The 6,986-nt window shown below is 39.5% G+C and overlaps 1 long non-coding RNA gene across 1 annotated transcript; it reads right to left on the reverse strand.

The window, feature by feature from the left end:
- Nucleotides 1-4,739: 4,739 nt before the first annotated feature.
- LOC306815203 lies at nucleotides 4,740-6,278 on the reverse strand. Its single transcript, XR_013777348.1, has 4 exons — nucleotides 6,223-6,278; nucleotides 5,894-6,007; nucleotides 5,027-5,143; nucleotides 4,740-4,834 (listed from the first exon to the last, which is right to left on the reverse strand). It is a non-coding gene; the product is annotated as an uncharacterized lncRNA (long non-coding RNA).
- Nucleotides 6,279-6,986: the final 708 nt, after the last annotated feature.

Below are 6,986 nucleotides of genomic sequence, written 5' to 3' on the forward strand. Positions count from 1 at the left end.
TGCCACCTGCAATTCAGTCGAAAAAGTGTAGAAATATTTTTGAAACCTTGTACTGGCTTGGCCATGACAGATTGAAAGAGAAGCCAAGAATGTGGTTACCCTTTGCTCAGGGCATGACATCACTGACTGGAGCAGTACTTCACAGGAAAAGAAGCAAACCCACCCAGTCAGGTTTCATGTAACTTTTTATTAAAATAGTACTTACAAATAACACATCCTATGAAACTACAGAGTTCAATTTAATTCCTGAATTTTACAGGTCAGCATTAATATTGCCACATACTTACAAATGGTGTAAAACAAGTACATTGGGATCTTTAGTACAAAATAAACTTCTTTGATGAACAAACTATCTGAGCATATCTATACAGAAAGCAATTTTTTTCCAAACAAGAGCTACAATTAAAACTAGGTATTACCCTAAACTACCAGCTAAATCTCCAAAACATCATAACAGCTTCACCTTAAACTGTTCCAGGAGCAATTTACCTAACATATGTTACTACATATTACTACTATATTGCATAATATTAATTATATTACTTATATTATATTTTACTCTATTATAATTTAAACATATATTACCATTACATTCTTATTCTATAATAACATATATTACAAGAGAGATATATTTCATGTACTGCAGCTGGTTCCATATTTTAACATTAAATAGTTGCAGCATTGGAAAACCCATTAAAAAGTCCTTATTTAGAAATTTCAGTTTCCTTTAGGAATCCAGACGAGCTCTTTTCTTTGGAGATGTCTCACGATCTTCATCATCTGGATAACCAAATATTTCAAATAGACCTCTCTGCCAATTAGAAAAAGGTACAAAAATGAAATTCACACATTGAAAAAAATACAGTCTGCACATCTGTTTTGCCCCCAGGTCAAAAGGGGTGAGCAATAAAATTCTTGCCAGAGTTTTCTCTAGCTCCTTGGAAGCTAAGATTCAAATAATGCTCAGCTGTAAAAGGCACAAAAGAGGTATCACTTCCTACATTTTGTCTGCTTAAAAACACGTATTCATTCCCTGATGGGGAATAGACTCCAAAAAAGGCAATCCCATCTGTATATCACACACACAGAGCACTAGCTGGGCAGGGAAGAAAGCCAGAGTAGGAACAGTTTAGTTATGCAGAAGAGGCAAAATTACCCTGTGTCCACCAGATAACAGCAGACTCCAGTCCCATCCTATCCTCCTTAAACCATACCCTAAACTAGTCAGGGTTTCATTCTTGGTGAAAGTAGTCAGGGATTTGGATGATTTTATCCCTAAGACACCCTGTACAAGGCTATTTGCTGACCGTGCCGCATTACAGCCAGTGAAGCCCTAGGAGGTTGCTCTGCTGTCCTACCCGAGGATAGGAGCTTCCATAAAAGTTCTCTCCCACCTTGGGGGCTGTCTCCACTGTGGTCTGGGCTGTGTATGGTGGATAGGAGCCATTGGAGCTTGCTGGTGGCATTGGAGCTGCCTTCTCTTCGCCTTCACTGAACTGATCTTCATCCACCCGTAAGCTCATTGCTCCTTTGACAAATGTCTCACCAGGCAATTTGGAGGAGACACTGCAAGAGACACAGGACAAGTGATTAAAGCTTTGCCTGATGTTTCAGACTCAGTCAGGCCATAAATGGCTTCCAAAGCTTTAGAATGAATTAGGTGACTCGGGGAAGACAATCCAGCTCCATCCCTGCTTTCACCCTCACCAGAAGCTTCACAAATACACAGCTGATAATGAGGCAGACTGAATTCTAACTCAGAAGAACAGAGCAAGATTCTGTTCTTCATAAGCTGAGAGTTTTCTCAGTGGAACATTTAATCTACTGACCACATCAGCTCTACTCAATAAAAGGTAGATGGGGGATTACTCTAACCCAAGAAGTTTTCAGAAGGAATGAAATCCAACCCCAATCCCAGCCACCTGCTTCTGCTGCTCTATGGGAAATTAAAAACCAACCAGTAGGCTTGCAGAATGGCAGGCACTGGCATCCTCGTTAGACAGAAACTGGGCCATACCTGTTTGGTTTCTGATTTGGCTGGTCTTTTTCTGGCTCATATTTTGTCTTCAGTCCCTGGAATGTGGGAATGTATTGGAGAGATTCCAGTGCATCAGAGAAGTTCTCAACTATATGAGCAATAAGGAGCTGAATGCCCTCCTGAATAAGAACAAAACAGGGCTTCACTCTCAAAAGTTCGCATGCACAAAATCGGAAAGCTTTCAACTTTATTTTGGAAAGTAACTGATTCCTTATCTAGAACCAAAATATTCTTGTCAAGAACGAATGGGGAGCAATCAGATTTATTCTTAGGAAAAGACCTGAAATCTAGAGAGAATTATTAAACTTCCCTTAGAAATGGACAATAGACTCAGCAACGTCCCAAAATTTGTGACCGTTCCATTAAAACAGGATGTTTGCTATCTTGGAAATCTTCCTTTTGCCTCTTGCCCTGCAAGGTCATGGACATGTCAGTGCTGAAGCTGCTGCTGAACTTACCATTCGGATGAATTCAAACAGCTCCAGCAAGGCAGAGTTGAGCAGATTGCTCCTATTCCTGTTGTCCAACATAGCATTTACAGCTGGTTCAAACAGGTTTCCCAGAGTGATGTAGCGGTTATACAGTTCATCTTTCAGGCCAATTATCCTCCTCAGAAAGCGAAGAGCACCTGTGTGAAGAAAGGTATTCAAGCATTCAACAAGCACATGACAGGGCTGCCACCTTCTTACGGAAGAATTGAAAAACCTGGTGTTATCCCAAGCGGAAGATGCAGCCCCGAAGCACAGAAGCAGATTTGTTGACAGGTAACCTTTCTTTCCTTCTTTGACTTTCCTGGGTATTTGAAGGTCATCAAGAATCATGGATTTTTTGTCTCAAGTCCAGCAGCAATGCATTCCAGCATGCGTCAAGTTAAACTATCAACTCCTGTGTGTTCTTCTTTCATGTTCCCCTCCCAGAACCAGCCCTGAGTCTTTAAAGACCCTGCTTCCCAGGATTTCATTCACTCTCCACAGTGAGAACCAGATTCAGGACATTATTAAGAAAGGACACAATTTCTACTGAAATGAGGCAAGAAATCTTATTCCAAAGGATCCTGTCATGGAGATTTGAAAGGATCCCTGTAGACTTCAAAAGAGACAACAGTTCTTCTCTCACCACAAACTGCATTGGTCTGTGCTTACAGATAGCTGCTACCTCTTTTTTCCCAAATGACTTAATTGTAGCCAATGAAACACAGCAAATGAGCATGAATTCTGAGTTCAAGTGTACATCAACACTCTTACACCTTCCACATAGGACACACAAAGCCTTTAAAAAATAAATCACAGCAGTTCCATACTCACACAAGGCCAGAAATTTGTGTTTGGATTTCAGCAAGACCAGTATTCTTCTCAGGAGATCTTTGTTTATAATGTACCTCTTCATGTGGTATTTGTGCCGTTCCACACAAAAAAGACAGCAGCTCCAAAACTGAGGCAAGTATTTCTGCCGTTTGATAATTATCTACAAGATAAATTAATGCTTTAAGTTGTACAAAAAGTAAATCCTCTACTGTCAGCATACACTAAATTTAGTTGCTATTGCAGTTTCTGATATATTTTTGTGGATTTTTGTTTTACTGTATTTCTTTGGAAGGTCAGAACAACTGTGGCTTTTTTTTTTTTTTTTTTTTTTTTGCCTTTTTTGATATTATAATAAGTAAATATTCTTTAAAATTAGACTAGTAAAACTATGACATTATTTTCAACACACATGAAGGAAGTGCATCTTTACAAAGTATACCATCAAGCTATGTCAGCATTCACAGTTTCAGGAAAGGGCTATGAAAACTCCTGCCCACATAATCCCTGTCCCTGGAGGAATAGAAGCTTGCAGCTAGCCTGTTCCCAGCAGGCATCACAAGTCTGTTGCTATTACCAGGACTGTACTGCCTTTCAAAGGGAAAAAAAATTAAATTGTTCTTACCTATATCATGCCATTCTTCTGATGCATCAGCCGGAAGCGGTGCAGTAAGAACATGAATGTAACGGTCGTAGAAGTTATCGAGAAATTCAAATATTTCTAAATGCTAAAACAACAATAACTTCATTAAACACTGACATACATACAACCTTTTAAATGAAAAAAGAGTGGTAACAGAAGAAACAGCTTACAAAGAATTCTACTGAGTTTTTTGGGTCTGCAGAACTGTCTTCACACAGGATCAATTTCTTTATTTTGGGAAAAAACTTGTGAGACATCCAACCAACCTAGCTGTCATTAAAATAATCCCCAATATATATACTGGAAAAAATAGCAGGGACTCCAAGTGCTTGACAAAGTCTTCTTAAACCATTCTTAAATGCATGTAGTTTTGCCCAGAAAAAACTGTAAACCATTTTACAGGTATTCTGGTCCATTGCAATGAATTTAAATAGGTCAGGATTTATCATCCAGATGGAGAGAGCTATGGCCAGACAATTCTATGGCCCTGACACATGGGACTGTGTGGTTTAATACTGGCACAATGCCCCATACACATACCTTGCATTAGCAAAATTAGCTTATCTTTTGCTTATTTAAAGTTGCTGTCAGACCACATGCCACTCAATTAAAAAACCCTATCATTTGTTGTCCTCTGCCCATAATAATAGCAATAGAGAATATCAGGCTTTTATGTTTGACAAGACAGTATCATGTCTTCTGCCATTCCCGTTCTCTTACACTAGCTGTGGTCAGCATTTTCTTTGGATTGATCAGTGCACGCAAAATCTCCATTAACTGATGGTCACCTCCAAATTCAGGGTCAGGACTACAGATTATCTGCTTAATGATCTGAGTGATGAGTTGGGTATCCTGCAAAAAAATCCAAAGAAAGAAATCACAAAATAATTATTCACAAGAACGGAATGAGGTCCCCATTTACTGCAATTTTTTAAAATCAAAAATTAAAACACAATACAGAAATATCGTTTGTATTTTACTGGTTATTTTCCTGTTTGCCCTAAAACTGGTATATTCAACAAACTCCAAATCACTTTTACTCACATTCTCACTCTGTCGGGCCTCTTGCATTGCAAATTCGTGGACCATGGCTGGACTAAATTCTACTAGATAAGACAACATATCTGTAGCAGCAGATTTAACTTGCAGATCATCCACTCCCTCACACACAAAAATAAAAAAAAAAGAGATAAATTTGTTAGAGTAAATAAAGTTTGGGATTTCTTATTGCATGAAGCTGCCAAGAAGAGGCAGTTTAAAAACTGCAGAATATTTTGTCACAAAAATTTTCATAAACAAGATAATATAGTTACAGAAAAACCACAAGGAACCAGGCAAATCCATTCCCTTCTATTTTCATCCTCTAGAAAGGGCAAAAAGCTTTCTGTGAATTTAAGAACCCTAACTTAGGCTGGAAACATTCACAATATCCTACTTGCTTGAATATCTAAGACGTTATTGATATTCTATACCTGCTGTCCACATTTATTCCTTTTCTACTAAAGAACCACTGTACAAATCAAGGTGCACAACAGTTTCTGTAAGCATCTAGAGGCAACAAGAATTCAGACCTTTCCTTAAGGGATGTGATTTTCTCCAATAAAAAAACAACAGTCAAGTTTCCACATGAAAAAGTCTCTTTCACCTTTTGACTACCTTGTCACAAGGACTTCACTGCCCTCAGATTTCTCCAAAAGTAAAATAGTAAGAGCAGTCAAGCCAAGTTACTCCAGAGCAGAACTGTGGGCAGCTTCTGGATTCTGGACATTATCAGAAACCTCCACTCTCAGCAAAGCAAAGGTCTCCAATCAGACTTGTAAAAAGATGCTCAGTAGATAAAAATATTTTAAAAGGCTTAATGACTGTATGATTTTATAGTTTTATTGAAACCAGTTCCAAGTTTTCACTTACCATTAACTTTTCAAGAGTTGGAAGAAATCCCAACTTCGCCAAAGTTTTAGGAAATTCATCTCTTTTCTCAGGTAACGTGAAAGAAAAGGCACAGAATTCCTTGAAAAACTTCATCTGGTGCACAGGGGGAAAAAAAAGTTTGGTGCATTTGAGTCAGAAAACTCTCTGAAAGAAGGAAACAGTTACAATTTGTACGGGGGGGGGGGGTGGTGGACTGGCTGCTTCTCCATAGTACTTCTGGAACTGCAGAACTCTCAGAACAGTTTCACTTTCTAATTCATTCCCTCTCCCTTAAAGCCTTTGAGGAACCACCAAGACTACTGACTTACCAATTCACATCGTTGCTCTCCATCTGTAGCTTCATTTGTTAATCGTGTAAAAATTTCAGGCAAAAAATTCTTCATCCTCCTGTGGAGCGCACAAAAAGAACACAAATTACACAGGCCTTCTGGAAAGTGAAAGCATGATCTTTCCAGGATCCCACACGGCACAAAGTCCAACTTTCCACACTGTCATTATTTTTATCACAAAGAAGGCAAATGGTAGAGTGCACATCTAGCAGGATCATTCCCAGTCTTTCAGCACTACTTCTGTGCAGCTGGAGAATCTCCAGCACACCAGAGCCACAGTAAAGCTGGTAGCAGGGCATGAAGCCCAAGATGATCCCTGAATTCGTGTCTACAGAGTGTGACATTTCCTTTCCTTCTCTGCCCTGCCACCTCTATGCTTTGCAGTTCCGCCCAGCCCCATAGACTCCCTGTGGGATTTGCCATACCCACACCCACATCGAAAGGAGCACTTTGCACATAAACTTCCACTCGTAAACCACTCGTGCACTTCTGATGTAAAAAGGGCTAACCAAGAGAAAACTTTGGCCCTACTGTACCTGAGCCATTCTTACTACACTGTGAACATCCCAAGGAGATCAGTTTCCCTCGTTTGGATCTGCAGCATTGCAAAGCACCTTCTCAGTTCATCTCTCTGAGTTAACAGATTACAGGTTGGCTGCAGCCACATTCTCCTGAACCCTACGTGCAGTAAAACTAGCTCTCCCACATGCAGGAACTCTGCTTTGCCAAGATGGGAAACTTTT

This window comes from Erithacus rubecula (genome assembly GCF_903797595.1).
Source record: "Erithacus rubecula genome assembly, contig: scaffold_1064_arrow_ctg1, whole genome shotgun sequence".
Taxonomy (NCBI): domain Eukaryota; kingdom Metazoa; phylum Chordata; class Aves; order Passeriformes; family Muscicapidae; genus Erithacus; species Erithacus rubecula.